Source organism: Numida meleagris, chromosome 1 (genome assembly GCF_002078875.1).
Source record: "Numida meleagris isolate 19003 breed g44 Domestic line chromosome 1, NumMel1.0, whole genome shotgun sequence".
NCBI classification, from domain to species: domain Eukaryota; kingdom Metazoa; phylum Chordata; class Aves; order Galliformes; family Numididae; genus Numida; species Numida meleagris.
Window position 1 is genome coordinate 102,526,807 of NC_034409.1, and position 13,630 is coordinate 102,540,436.

A 13,630-nucleotide genomic window follows, 5' to 3' on the forward strand; every position below is an offset into this window, starting at 1 on the left:
TCAAAATTAAATAGGAGGGATCCTGAATTACACATGAGACAATTATATTTAGATAAATAGTCCATTAATCTTTAACAGAAATTCCAAGACAAAGCTTCCTCATTTTAAGGTACTTCTATTAGTCTAGGTTGAAAAAGGAACTCTGTCTTGACAGTAAAATATTCTGGAGGTTTTCATTTCTCCGGGCAATTTCTTCTCCTTTAACAGTATGTGCCAATGGGTATTGAGCCAAATGTTCACAGGCTGAATGTGCTCATGTGTGCTCCCTCACTATCTAAATACACAATATCACTATTGCACAGAGCTGAATTAACCCTACATAAAATACACAGAAAGCAATGAATCGACTGCATTAAATGTGGGCACAGCAGTGCTGCCGTAGGCTGCTCTGGACACGTAGGGTGGAACTGAACTTCTAAAGTAACATTTCTGAAAACAGAGGACAACACTACTTAATATTTCTGCCCAGCTAGGTAGGTCTCATCTGAGGCTAAAAGTCTGCTCAGTGCTAGAGCAACAGGCGCCTCCTGAAATATCTGGACATTTCCGTATCTAAAGTAAATATACTCACGTGCCAAGTAAACCATACCAGGAAATACCCTGCGTCTACTGAATTTAATGGCTGAACTCTCATTGACTATCATGAGACTTGGTTATCATGCATCGTTTAGAAAAATAAATGTCCTGAACAGAGAATAGGTTTTAATCTAAAAAAAGTGACAGCATTATAAATCCCCGGGCAGGGTTTATTATTCCTTAGAAGCTTCAGACCTTTGATATGGACTGGACAGAAAAACAAATGTCAGCTGGCTACTTTTGAAGCACTTTAGAGCACAAAACCTGCATTTTGTTTTCCACACAGATGCCTAAAGCCAGACCACAACACTCCACTTCTTGCAAAAGAAACTCTCTTGGGGTAATGCTTTTGGCTGCTTTGATTCTGAAATTCTTACTAACTGTACTTTCATTTGACAGGATTTCCACTGGCTGCAAAGCACATCAGAGCATGCAATCATTCTTCCCCCATCTCCAGCAATGAAACCATCATTTCAGTATCTATTTAAGGAGAAACAGCAGTTCTTAAAGTTATCTTCAAACCATGAAAAATTTAACGAGAGGCTCTTTACCTTCCGATATGGAGCTGCAGAAGGGCAGGAGTGTCCCTAGCGCACTGCACAGCCAGGGACACTTGCTGATGAAAACACTGTGCTACAGAAAGCAGCACTGTGCCACCACCTCGGCGTAGCGTCCATGCACACCAGGCAAAATGATACCAAACCAAAAAGCAGCAGCAGCCCAGGCTGCATCCCCAGCCAGAAAAGGCTCTCCTGGAAGGAGGGAAGTCTTTTCTCCACAGATGCAGACTGCTACAGGAATGTTTACTGAGCAATTTCACACAATGAGAAGTATCTGCTAGATACCTGCGAGAAGTGCCAGACTTCAAAGTAAACAGCTGTCCCTTTTTAATTCTATGTATTGGTGCTTTAGGTGAGGATGCCTTTGCAAATCCTGCAGACAGCTATCTATCCAGGTGATTAGCCCAGAGTTTGCTCCTGCACCCAGGGAGGACAACTTCTGAAGCCTTACCCCAATCCCTCCATCTTCCCCAACCACATGCTGCAGGTTGGCATGTATGCATGTCCCACTGTGCATTTCCACCAGTCACCCCCAACCAGTTCAGGTGTTTATAGAATCGTGCTGTCAAGTTCACTAAAACGGGAAAAATTAAACTGAGAAGAAGAACAAAAGACTCTTTTTAAAGTTTAGTTTTGCTGGGGTAATGAGCTGAACGCACGCACACCAGCACCAGCACAAGGAAGCCTGCCTGGGGACACTGGGGACGGGTGGCGTGGCTGTAGAGCGATGCAGGAGCCAGGGAAGGGGGGACAAGGGCGGTCTTGGTGCAGATGCAGTGTCCTCAGCTAGCAGGAGCAAAGCAGGGGAGGGGAGCCCCAGCCCCCCCCCTCCCGGGGCAGCAGCAGACACCCTGGGGCAGAAACGCCTCCAACTGCTCCAGCCACAACTGCCAGATGCTGCCTGTCTACGGCTTAACTGAATTTAGCTCACTCAATGAAAAAAATCTGTATCAAATTAAGAAAATGAGTCATATTAATGGGAGTTGCACGTAAACGCTGATAGGACAAAGGCTCCCCTTGTTAGCTTGCCTGCCCGAATCCAAAGGTGACCATTAAACACCCATCGAGGTACCCACAGGATACTACATAAATCAAGTGTGACACATCTTGATGCTTTAAACAGGTCTGTCAAGCATGGCCAAGGATTGCGACGTGTCAAAAATCTGTTCTGAATTACTCTCCAAAGCCAGCAGAGATTAGTGCACACAGACCACTATCGCAAGCAGAACCAGCTGGAAATTTTTCAGCAGAAAATGTCGATTCATCAAAACCCAAACTTTTTGTGGGAACAGAACAGCTTTGATGAAAGGCTTCTCCATTCCAAGAGGGAGAAACGTGAAAACCCAAGCAGGGAGACAGGCATGTCTCCCAGAGAAGGTACCAGCTCAGTGACTCAGTCACTTGCCAAAGAAGCTAAGATCAAGATCTGTATCTGCAACCCAAGCGAAGCAAAGGAGGGACTGCGACTTGCTCCTCCACATCCTCAAGAGGCAGCCTGACCATCAAGCTATGGCTGCTCTGGGAAGGGGTTCCCTCTCCCACAAGATCTGTTCCATCCTGGTTCAGAATAGGGAAGATATCAAAGTTGTGGAAGTCCAGGAAGGACTAGGAAGGTCACTAGTTATCCAGTTTGCACACCAATAGACAGTAAGGATTGTTTTGGGTTTTTTTTCATGGAAAACAAAGACTTAATATGTGACTGTGATATCAACATTAGGATATCAGCAGGGAGAATAAAAATTCTGCAGCGAATCTTTGGAAAAAACAATGCTTCTTCTATCAACTACCCTAGACAGACCGGTTGAACTCTAGCTGAACTACTGAGTCTTTGCTGGATGAGTCACTTACAACGGTTACAGATAAAGAAGATCACATTCCAAATGACCACCGATGACGGTTCCATCTAAGAACACCATTTCCTTTGAAAACTGTAATTTTTGTTTCTTTTCCTTTCTCCCCGATATCAAGTATTCCTTAAAAATATCACAAAGCCAAAATATTCATTTAAAGTAGACCTAAGTTACTAGCTCTCCAAATTCCGAAAAGTTGGGCCTTTAGATTCTAGGAGAAAATCTGACATATTATTAACTTTCAACCAAATCTGAAGCACCTCTCAAGACAACAGATTGCCAATTTAAATTTAGATTCTAGTAGGAGGCCCTGGTGACAAATCTGTATTTTTCTCCTGGAGTGAAGCTTGAAGGTTGTGAGAACCAGAACAATGATTAAATCCACAGTGAGCAATGATTCTACAGAAATAAACTTCTGCGCAAATCTTCCAGCCAACAACAAAGATTTTTACTGAACTCACAAGAACCACACAGAAAAATGTACAAGGCTAATAACCAAGTGCGAACATACATATTTTATTGCAATTAACGTGTGCTTTCTCAAAAGGGCAAGAAGATTGAAATTCCACAGTATGCCTTTGAGTTTCCCAGAAACTCCAACAGCATATTTAATTGTTTTCAAATAAGAACTTTTTAACCAGCCATTTCTTTTTTGTAAGCCATTCTCGCATATGTTAAAGCATGGGATGGACTCCAAAAAGGCCCTGCAGGCGATTCAAATAAGAGGAGGAGAGAAGGAGGAAGGGATGTCATCAGTAGCTGCTTGATAGCAATTCAAATGCCTTTGTATTGCTAAATGGGTGTAACCATAAACCACATGCAGCTTATCCAATTTTTCCCCTCCCACGAACCATTATACAAACACAGCAAACTCCTCAAGAAAATGTATGGACACACATATACCTTCCAAGGCAATACTGGTATCCAGCGCAACCTTCCCCAAGAGAACTGTGGCATTTAGAGGTATAGAATTGCAAATGATACCAAAATGAACAGTTACTGGGATTGCAGAAGCTGTCAGCACCTGCCACTCAGCGCCTCCATTACTCCCTCGTCAGAGTCTATGACTATATGCCAAAAACCTGGGGAGAAAGAGGGGAGAAAAAAAAAAAATCAGACAAAGGGTTAGCAGGAATGGCCATACAGGAGGACATATTCTGCCAAGTCCTATTATCATCACTTACCTAGGAAACATCGTTCAATACGGCATGCAAATGCCGTGTTTCAATTTGAATTACACAATCTGATGTGAGCAGAACAAGCGAAAAGCCCAATCCGATGCCTTGAGCCCAATCTGCAGAGCTCCCAGTCCTGACACTTTTTTAATACAATTCCCTGATGAACTGAAGGTGCCCTGCAAAGGAGCAGTCAGGCCAGAGAACAGACCTGTGCCTGCTGCGGGGGAAGGGCTCCGAAGGCAGCCTCTCACAAAGGCCCCCTCGAAGGGACACAAGCTTGACCACGGGAGGCAAACTGCCCAAGAAGGGCCTAAAACTGAGAGATCCCAGACAAAATGCCTCTGTGCTGACAGCCTAATTTATGAAAAGGGTAGTAATCCCAGCAGTGATTTCATTAATACTTTTCAAGGACAAATCAGAGGCATACGGCGGAGCAATTACATGCATTTTTGTGCACAGTGAAAGGCTCTTGGGGTTAACTGCACTCACAAAAGCGCGGATACAAGAGGCAAGCCTATGCCTACCTAGACCTCAGACCGGTCGTAAGAACAGTCCTGAAGTCACACATGTGCTCATGCACAAGCCCAAGCAATTTCTTGCCCTGGTACCACTGGGAGCCACGCAGGGCCCAGTCCTGTGAGGCACCACAGGTCATGGGCCCACCAGAGGAGCCAGGGCTCTGCGCACACAAGCTCCAGTCACACAGCTGCCCTTCCGTGGCCCTGCAATAGTGTCAACAAAACACCACAAGCCCAGTTGTACAAGTATTAAATACCTCCAAAAAACTCAAGAAAAACAAAACAAAAAGCTTTGGATGAGATTACCGATGCCTATCAGGTTATTAGAGCTATCTGGTGGGGAAATTGTGATCCCCACTTGGCTGGGTTCTCAAAAGAAAAGAGCGTCATCGCCTCCTTTCCAAATTAAAAACATTTTCTTTTTCCTCCTTCTTGTTCCCCTCTCTGTTCCCCACCTCCCCTTCTTCCCCCAAGCTGTTGGTTGAATTCTGAAAAGCGTTTCATGAATTGCTCAGGAGCTGACAGAAATTAATAAAATGAAGCTCATTTATATTGAAATGGACTCATTATCATGCCAGCTGCCAATAGTTTATAAGACAGGAATCTTGCTGACAAACAAGGTCCTGCAGGCAAGAGGCTTTCCACCTGCATCCACCGCATGACGGATAATCCTGTGAAGTGCATTCCTCACCTCCAAAGAAATAGGATTTGTGATAATCTTTTTGTCAGATCTGTCTGCTATGGCCACAGAAAACTTGTCCAAAAGAGGAAAAATACAGATGTGGCTGAGCATTTATCAGGTTTTCCATCATGAAGTGGTTTGTGAGGAGTCTGTAATTCAGTCAGAAAGATCTGTTCCAGCCTGAAACCAACTCTGCTCACTTCTGCAAGAAACCAGCCACAATGTACCCTGCTTCACACACTGCTTTGCTCCTCCAATGTAAATCATCCTCCGCTTCTACTTGCGCTCCACACCAAAATTTAAATGAATTGACTTGTTTGCTAAAAAGGTGAAAAGATCCAAAGTGGAGGCTCACAACTGGAAGCTGCGTGATCCAAATTCTCACTCAGCTCTAGTACATCTGAAGGGCTGGCAATATCCTTTGTAATAAAGATGACTGCTCGTGCACACATGGTTCCTTCAGAACAAAAGGATTTATCATTACCCATGGACTCCTTTCTGAAAATGTTTGCTCCTATTAACTTCTACAACTTGAAGAGTCTTTCTCAAATGAAACCAAGCTGCACCTTTCAAGGAAAACATCAGGTTTTCATACTTTGCCTGTCATTAACATCCACTGGAATGGTCCTCATCCCCACACTCCGCATTTCACTCCAGCAGCCCCAGTTCTCCTGCTGCAGTAGCTCAGTGGGTCCTTCAGTGTGGAAGCCTCGGATGAGGTCTCCCCTCACAGAAGGTAACAGCCAAAGGGAAGTCCTTGCAGCAAAAAGAGATATACATGCTCCTCCATCAGAAGGAAACAGAAGCAAAAGAAGCAAAATGGCTTGTTACAGCTTGTTTTCCAGCACAGAGCCCTCCCTCACAGGATGGGTTTGCTTTAGGTGATCCTGGACACTTGCTATGCGAGCAGAGCCTGACCGAGGGGCAGCTGACTGCATGCTCAGACCACCAGTAACTCACAGCAAACACTCTCACGGCTGACAGATAGCTGCAATCATGCATGCTTGGAACAGCCTGCCTCATTAAAAAATAATCATCAAAGGAAGATTTTCAATCTATGCTCAAGACCAAATATTCAGTCTTAGAGCTGGTTCATGCAAACGCCCGTGCACGAACACACATATATACACATCTACAATGCATGTGTGCATGCATGTATGCCAGTGCCTACATATATCAGTGCAACTCCTCTTGTTCTTTGAAGGCTTCAAAGTAGCACAGCTGTATTTATTTCATAGCCACAAAACAGAGCCTTGAAAAATCAGGCCAAGGAGTTCCCACAGGGCTCAGAACACAGCAGCTTAAGTCAGTTCAAACTGAAGGAGCTCGCAGCAAGCCACAATGAATGGATTAAATGAGGACATAGTAAGGAAGCAGAATATATTAAAGGAGCACCTAGTTATTCATCACATCTGCTACCTATGATTCTAGCCAAGAGAGCCAAGAGAGGTTCAGCTTTCATATGTTGGGATGAGTTTACAATGCCAAAAGATTATGGAATGAAATCAGCACACTTGCTTTCTTTCTGTTTGCAGACACTCAATATGAGCTTTAATGGATGAAAAATATGAAAGCTACAGCATTCTAAAAGCATCCTTCTCAAAAGCATCCTTTTCAAAGTAGAACTCTTCCTGCCCAGCAAGGAAAAATTAGCATGCAAGCATATCTCCTTGTCCAGCAAGCACGAAAAGCTGGCTAGAAGAATGACAGCTCTCCTTCAATTCTATTTTTACTTTCCTATTTTATGACGGGTGTTTTTTTTTGTCAGATTCAAAATGCAACTGCAAATGTGAGACCAGTTAGTCATTACACAAATCTTCATCCAGTTTTGTGAAGCCCTCACTAATTCTACTGTAGAACACCAGGATGGATATACATAGACAGGAAACAGCAGTCATTTCATACAGAAAATATTGAATAATAATCAGTACCTCTGGGCTTTATTCTCCACCCACTATCCTATCCTATTCCAAAGCACTGGAGCTCTGGTGTTCGATCCTGCCTACTGAAACGGAGAATCACTTTACTTGTAACTGGAGGCCATATTTTGTTAGCCTTTATTACCACTTGTTAATATGAATTGCTGCCAAAATCAATGGTAGCAGCTACCCTGAGAAGAAGGTAAATGCTCAAGCGTGCTCCAGGGTCCTGCTGCTCTGACAGTTCTCTCCTCATCCTGTATTTCTGAGCTGCCCTTGGCAAAACAAAACACAGCAACCAATAGGAGATGGATGGATGGATAATGGATGGACGGATGGATGGACTGGATGACTGGTTGGGTAGGTGGATGGAAGAGAGTGAGGCAGGAAGAGAGGGAGGGAGGAAGGCAGGCAGTAAGGAAGGTGGAAAGGAAGGAAGGAAGGCAGGAAGGATAGAAGGGAGGCAGGGACAAAGGGAGGGAAGGAGGGAGAGAGGGAGAGAGGAAGGAATGAAGGAAGAGAGGCTTCTCTAAGCCCAGATCTTTGAGATGGCTTCCTGTGATGAGGCAGGGTGCACACCTGAGATCAGAAACGCTCCAAGTTTCCCTGTTCTCAGTGTAGACACTGAAACTAGGTATGATGGCACTGAGCTCAGAGCCCAACTCTAATGCACTGCAGAAGCTGGCTGACTTTTAGAGTAGTGAAAATCAAAGACAAATATGCACCTCTTTGTGTTTTCTGTAAAGAAATGCCATATAAACCTTTTGTTTGTGAGAAAAATGAATTTTAAACCAACTACTGCTCATGCTACACATCAAAAAGAACTCCTGAATCTGTAGTCAGGTGATGATGACCATCCAGACAAGGCTGGGAGGGATGTCCACACATCTGCTAGAACTGGCCAGCAGAGCTGGAATTGCAAAAACTCTTCATAACCGCCTCACTAACATGTGCCCTTTGCATCTGTCATAGTTAGGAGAACAATGCTGTGTGATTGCTCCAGATGAAGAAGAGATGAAAGAAAAATAAACCCACATTCTCTTTGTACAGAATTCATAATGAAAAGATGTGGGAAGCCTTGTTCCTCCAGCTGTAGCACCACACCTCTGAGAATTTCTAAGGAAGGGATGAAAAAGCAAAGAGAGAGGAAGGTTTGTCAGGAGACCCACAATCTCTGTATAAGCGACAGTCATCCCCAAATCACAGCTAAAGAAGATGAAATCAGAGGCATGGCGCTGACAAAGTACCTTGATAAAGCATTAACAGAGCAGATAGCCAGCCCAAGGGGAAGCTCCATATTCAGGGTTTCTATATTTATACTAAGGGATGCAAATAATTGACCCAGTTGCGGGTTTGTTTGTTTTCTAATCACTTTCACAAGTATCTTATGTGTTTTCAGTCTTTCTCCTTCCCTTTCCTTTTATTTTTAACGGTGGGAAAATCCCCCGTTCTTCCCTGCGGGAAATCTGCAAGGATTTACACGTTGAAAGAAAAGGGCAAATCAGGGAAAGGATTCTAATTTCAGATCATCAGACATAAGCAAATCCATGGGAAGCCAAGAGGGCAACTCCTTGGAGCTGTGGGGCAGGCTAACAGCAGCTTGCGTGCAGGGTGCTGGGAAGTTGGGGGGGGGTTACAGCCTGCCCTGGGGTAGTACGAGTCGCACAAAGCCACAGAGAGCTGCAGGGCAGCAGGAGCCTGTCTGGCCTTCACGGAGGACGAGAATGAGAGCAGGAGTTGGAGCTGGAACGACTGTGCATGCATTTACCCATTACGTAAAAAAAGAAAAGAATTCCCAAAATGCAACTGAAATAAAGTGTGGCTTGTTTATTTACCTTAAGGTTATACATTATTGTTATTACACTTCGATTGAAATGCACTTTCTGCTTGTGCCAATGGAACAGAGAACTGCTGATGATAGGGCACGCCAAATGCATAAAAAAATGTATTTAGAAGTAACAAGAAAATGTTCAGAGCAAAAGACAAGCCATCAAGTGGGTGTATCAACGTACACATTCACATTGGACAGACACTGCAAAACCACCCAGAGTGACAATCTCAAGTAATAACAATCAAAATCCTTGGCTTGAGTGAGTGGGGAGCCATTGCAGGCAGGATGTGAAGGACAAAAACATTGTGGAAAAAAAATTAAGGCCAATAATTGGAGGGGGGAGGTGGAAATTGGAGAGGAAGCATTTAGCATATATCCTCATTTAAACACATAGGTAAGTAATCTGATTTTCAAGCAATGCCAAAGACCTCACACAGATCATTAAGATGGTGCCTGAGATACAAACACAAGTATCTAATTTTAGATACCCCAGCTTAAGTACCAGGGAGGGATTCCAGAGGTCTAAGGAAAAACACACAGCAAATTAAACTCAGACGAGCTCGTGATGAGAGCAGCTCTCACATTTTTGCCAGATTCGCTCTGACAAAGAATGAGGTACCTCACCGAGGTACAGCAGCACTGCAAGGTAAGCTGCAGAATTAGCAGAAAAGATGCAAAAGTAACAACTTCTGCAAAGGGGACGATGGGAGTACAACAAGGAAAGGTATTAAAGAAGAGGATGTTTTTTTTCAGTTGTTAGCATCAAAGAATAGAATCATAGAGTCATTAAGGTTGGAAAAGACCACTAAGATCATTCAGTCCAACAGTCAGCCCACCCCCACCATGCCCACTGACCATGTCCCTCAGTGCCACATCCACATGGCTCTTAAACGCCTCCAGGGATGGTGACTCCACCACCTCCCTGGGCAGCCTGTGCCACTGCCTCATGGCTCTTTCTAAAAATATTTTTTTCCTAATATCATTGCCCTTCTCTGGACACACTCTAGGGTCTCAATATCTTTCTTGTAGTGAGGGGCCCAAAACTGAACACACAGCAAGGCAGCGTGCCATGTGGAAATCCTGGTATTAGTGAGCTCCTACTTCTTCGTCAGAATTTAGCAAGATTCAGCTGCCACTGAAAGCACTTGATGTTGCCAGCACGCTTATGACTACGTGGCTGCTGGTTTTGTCTAATGAGATGATACCAAGCACCCCAGAGCAGGTTTCTCAGCCTGGCATTACCATAGGACAAACCCTCACCGTTTCACCAGCATGCATACAGAAACGTTCATGCAAAACTCAGCTGGTCTACACCAGCTTGCCGCTGTCAGAGTTAAATTAAGCATGCAGATTTTATCTGGTACGTCCTGACAGAACCTGATCATTCAAACGCTGTCACTGAAATGCACTCGCACTGCAGTATGCTTATCTGGGCCTACCGGTTTTAGTTACAACTCGTATATCACACATCTCCTGATAGCCCAGCTCTACCCCACCAAAGGAGCGCCTGGCATTGAAGTTCTCACATTGGGAGCTGCCTGCTCAGTATAGAGGGGACAAAACCCACAGGGAGCCATGATATTCTGGGAGACATCTTGGGGAGAGCTCAGAGCCCACCAGGCCTGGGGACCGGGCTGATGGTGAGCAGTTCTGAGAGTAAAAGGCCAAACTATGAACCAGGGTAAGGCAGCTTCATGATGGAAAGTGAAACCAGCCAGCTCTGAACCTGACTTCAAAAGAAAGTGAACGCTCTGACTTAATTTTCACTAAGGGCATGGGGGAGCGAAGTGTGTGAATACCACATCTGAGGTATCTGGGGAGCTAAATTCAAAGGGTTTAAAATGTGCCAGTCAGCAGGAGTTTTTAATCTGCATCCCAAAACTATGAGAGAAGTGGTACAAGAAACCACAGGCTTAAGTACAATAATTTTTATATTAAAACCTGCAGATCAGGATCCTGCCTGGGTCTGGGGAACAAGTGATCCAAGAAATGACACAGCCATCTGCCAAGCCTCAACCGCGCGCGAGGCTGGGGAACACGTCTGAGAGGAGGAGGAACAGCACAGCAAGAAGTGGGAAATGAGTAAAATGCCACATGGATTGTGGCACACGCATTCGATCTCTTTCTCCAACAGGATAAGGCATTTTATAGTGGAGGAGTGGGCAGCAGATAGATTTCTGGGAAACTATTAGCTAAGATGAAGGTGACAAAGACTAGCATAGGAATTACGATATGAGTAAGAAACTTTGCAGAGAGGTTGTGCTGAAAGGAGAATTATCTGACTCAAGGGACAAGGTTTTTTAATGCTTTCAATGATGACATGCAAAGAAAAGAACACACTTCTGACTTGTGCTGTTGACACAGAGAAAGGAAGTCACAATGTAGAAGAGATATTTTGTCTCGTATTGATCGTAAGATCACATCACAGAGGTGATATAATAGTGATAAAAAAGCAAATGTAATCAAAAGGTGCTCAAGCCACGCTTTCCCAGTTGAAACAACAGTGAATGCTGCCATAGGAACCATTGAGCTCACTGAGAATAACACTTGCAATCTTCATCATTCATGGCAAAGGCCAATAAAGGGAAGAATATCTTCAACAAAAGCAAAGCAGATGCAGTGAAGACCAGAGCTTCTTTTTGAGGGTTAAAACAACAGGACTGTTTCACATAGCAAAACAAAAAGGCTGCATAAGGACAGGATCTATGTTCACAGGCAGAAAAGGGTAACTTGAACAGTCAATTCAAATGAATGTATTCATGATAGTTTTTCAAGTTCTCCTCTGGCTTTGCAAACTATGGTTCATGCAGGAACAACGTTGCAGCTGGCATGCATAAGCCACCTGCAATCAGTGGAAAGCCAGCAGTGAAGGATGGTTTTGTACCTTTGAGCTCCTCTGAACAAACAGCAGACTGTCAAAAGGAGCTTCTGTTTTCTTCTTCCTTTGAAAACAATTCAAAAAATATCACCAGGGAAGGAGCAAGAAGAGGTGTTCCAAATCCTGTATGGGAATTTTCCAGCATCAGGCTCTCACTTTCTCTCAGTGCCTCACTATTTAAATACTCTATGAAAAGCGCAAGCAACTAATTACAAGACAAACTGATGACAACTATCCCAGCACCATCCTATAATGTAGAGCCTTAAGACAGCCTTGCGTGAAGGTGCCTCCCACAGAAGAGGCAGAAAATGAAGAATTTAGGCTCCCCAGGCTGAAGACTCCCATCTGGATCTTGAGTGTCATGGAGGAGTGACATCCTCTTGGGTACAGGACGGAAAGCTGCATGCGAGTGCATACACACACACGTGTGTTTGCAGGTGCATTAGTGCAGGGGTGAGGGTGGGGATGCCACTCTTTCTCTATTTTAATGATCTATTTAGAAAAGTAAGTTTTCAGTTGAAAAGATTTAGTGAGTTTTAGTGTTTGCAGAAATTGCTCAGCACACTGGATGAGGCCTGACTCCATCTACAAGCTCCAGCGACGCAGCACTGTCTGAATGCAGCCTTCCGCAAGTTTATAACTGCTTCCAGAGTTCCTTAGCTGTCCCAGATTCACAAACCACATTTCAGTGAATAAACCTTTCACCAAAAAAGAAAAATGGATCTCCTACCCCGAGGTGAAACATTACTGGAAAGTCACCAGGTATTGCTATTAGAGAGAGTGCTACCGAGCCCGCCTGACCGAAGCCCAACCAGAGTGTTGGTGGAAAACTGCTTACTGTCAGCTCTGCTTCAATGCCTTCTTACAGGAGAAGGTCGCTAATACATTCTGCCTTAGTCCTTACTAGAAGAATATTCTTCTTACCTGCAGCTGTTACTGTGGGGTACAGTCACATAAATGAAACACTATACGGTGCTAAAATATAATGTACATAAGTGGGATTTACTTATTTTTTTAAGGAATTCTGAAGTACATATTAGAAATGCAAAAGTTTAATGAAACAATAGCTGTACCTCTTCAAAAATGCCAGCCTGGGGAAATATCAGCCACACCATCAAATGAAGACACCATAAATCTACACGACACTTTATAATTTCAGTAGCAATAGGTGTCATTCCCTCATTTCAGTGCTTCATATTGGTATGAGGCCCAAAATAGTCCTAAAAGAAAACACCTAGCTTCCCCTTTAAATTTACAGAGTGGTAGATGATTTTAGTAGCTGAGAAAGCTACCGATATTTTCTGTGGCATCATTCCCAGCCCATATGAAAATAAAAGTTGTGGTAAAAACGCACACATCATGTATTTGTGAGCATACTGATCATATTCACCTACGTCCAAGATACAAGTGAATTATTCAGCCCACCTGAGCTCACAGCTGCTCCTGAATTCCCATAAATGGCACCTGCCTGATAAAGGAAGAGGTCTCCAAACTGCAGGCGTGACCACTCTTTTCCCCTACTTTCCCAGCACAGTTTTTGTGGGTATGCACACAGGACCTATAGGCGCGCTGGAGCCTCTGTAATGCAAAAAGCAGCAGCATGGAGAAAGATCTCACTGTGTTCCTGGACAAAGAGAG

At 44.0% G+C, this 13,630-nt stretch overlaps 1 protein-coding gene across 10 annotated transcripts in view; it reads right to left on the reverse strand.

Moving 5' to 3' along the window:
* The window catches only part of TIAM1 (T-cell lymphoma invasion and metastasis 1), a 146,394-nt gene that overhangs the window by 84,223 nt on the left and 48,541 nt on the right, over window positions 1-13,630 (reverse strand). For 3 of the 10 annotated variants that reach the window (XM_021404143.1, XM_021404177.1, XM_021404169.1), the window contains one exon: window positions 4,011-4,068. The exons of 4 other annotated variants lie outside the window; for them this stretch is intronic. The gene's annotated coding sequence lies outside the window, so the exon portion shown is untranslated. Of the gene's footprint in view, window positions 1-3,889; window positions 4,069-13,630 lie in introns of all 10 variants that reach the window. 3 more of the 10 variants (XM_021404124.1, XM_021404157.1, XM_021404149.1) reach the window with 1 other exon arrangement.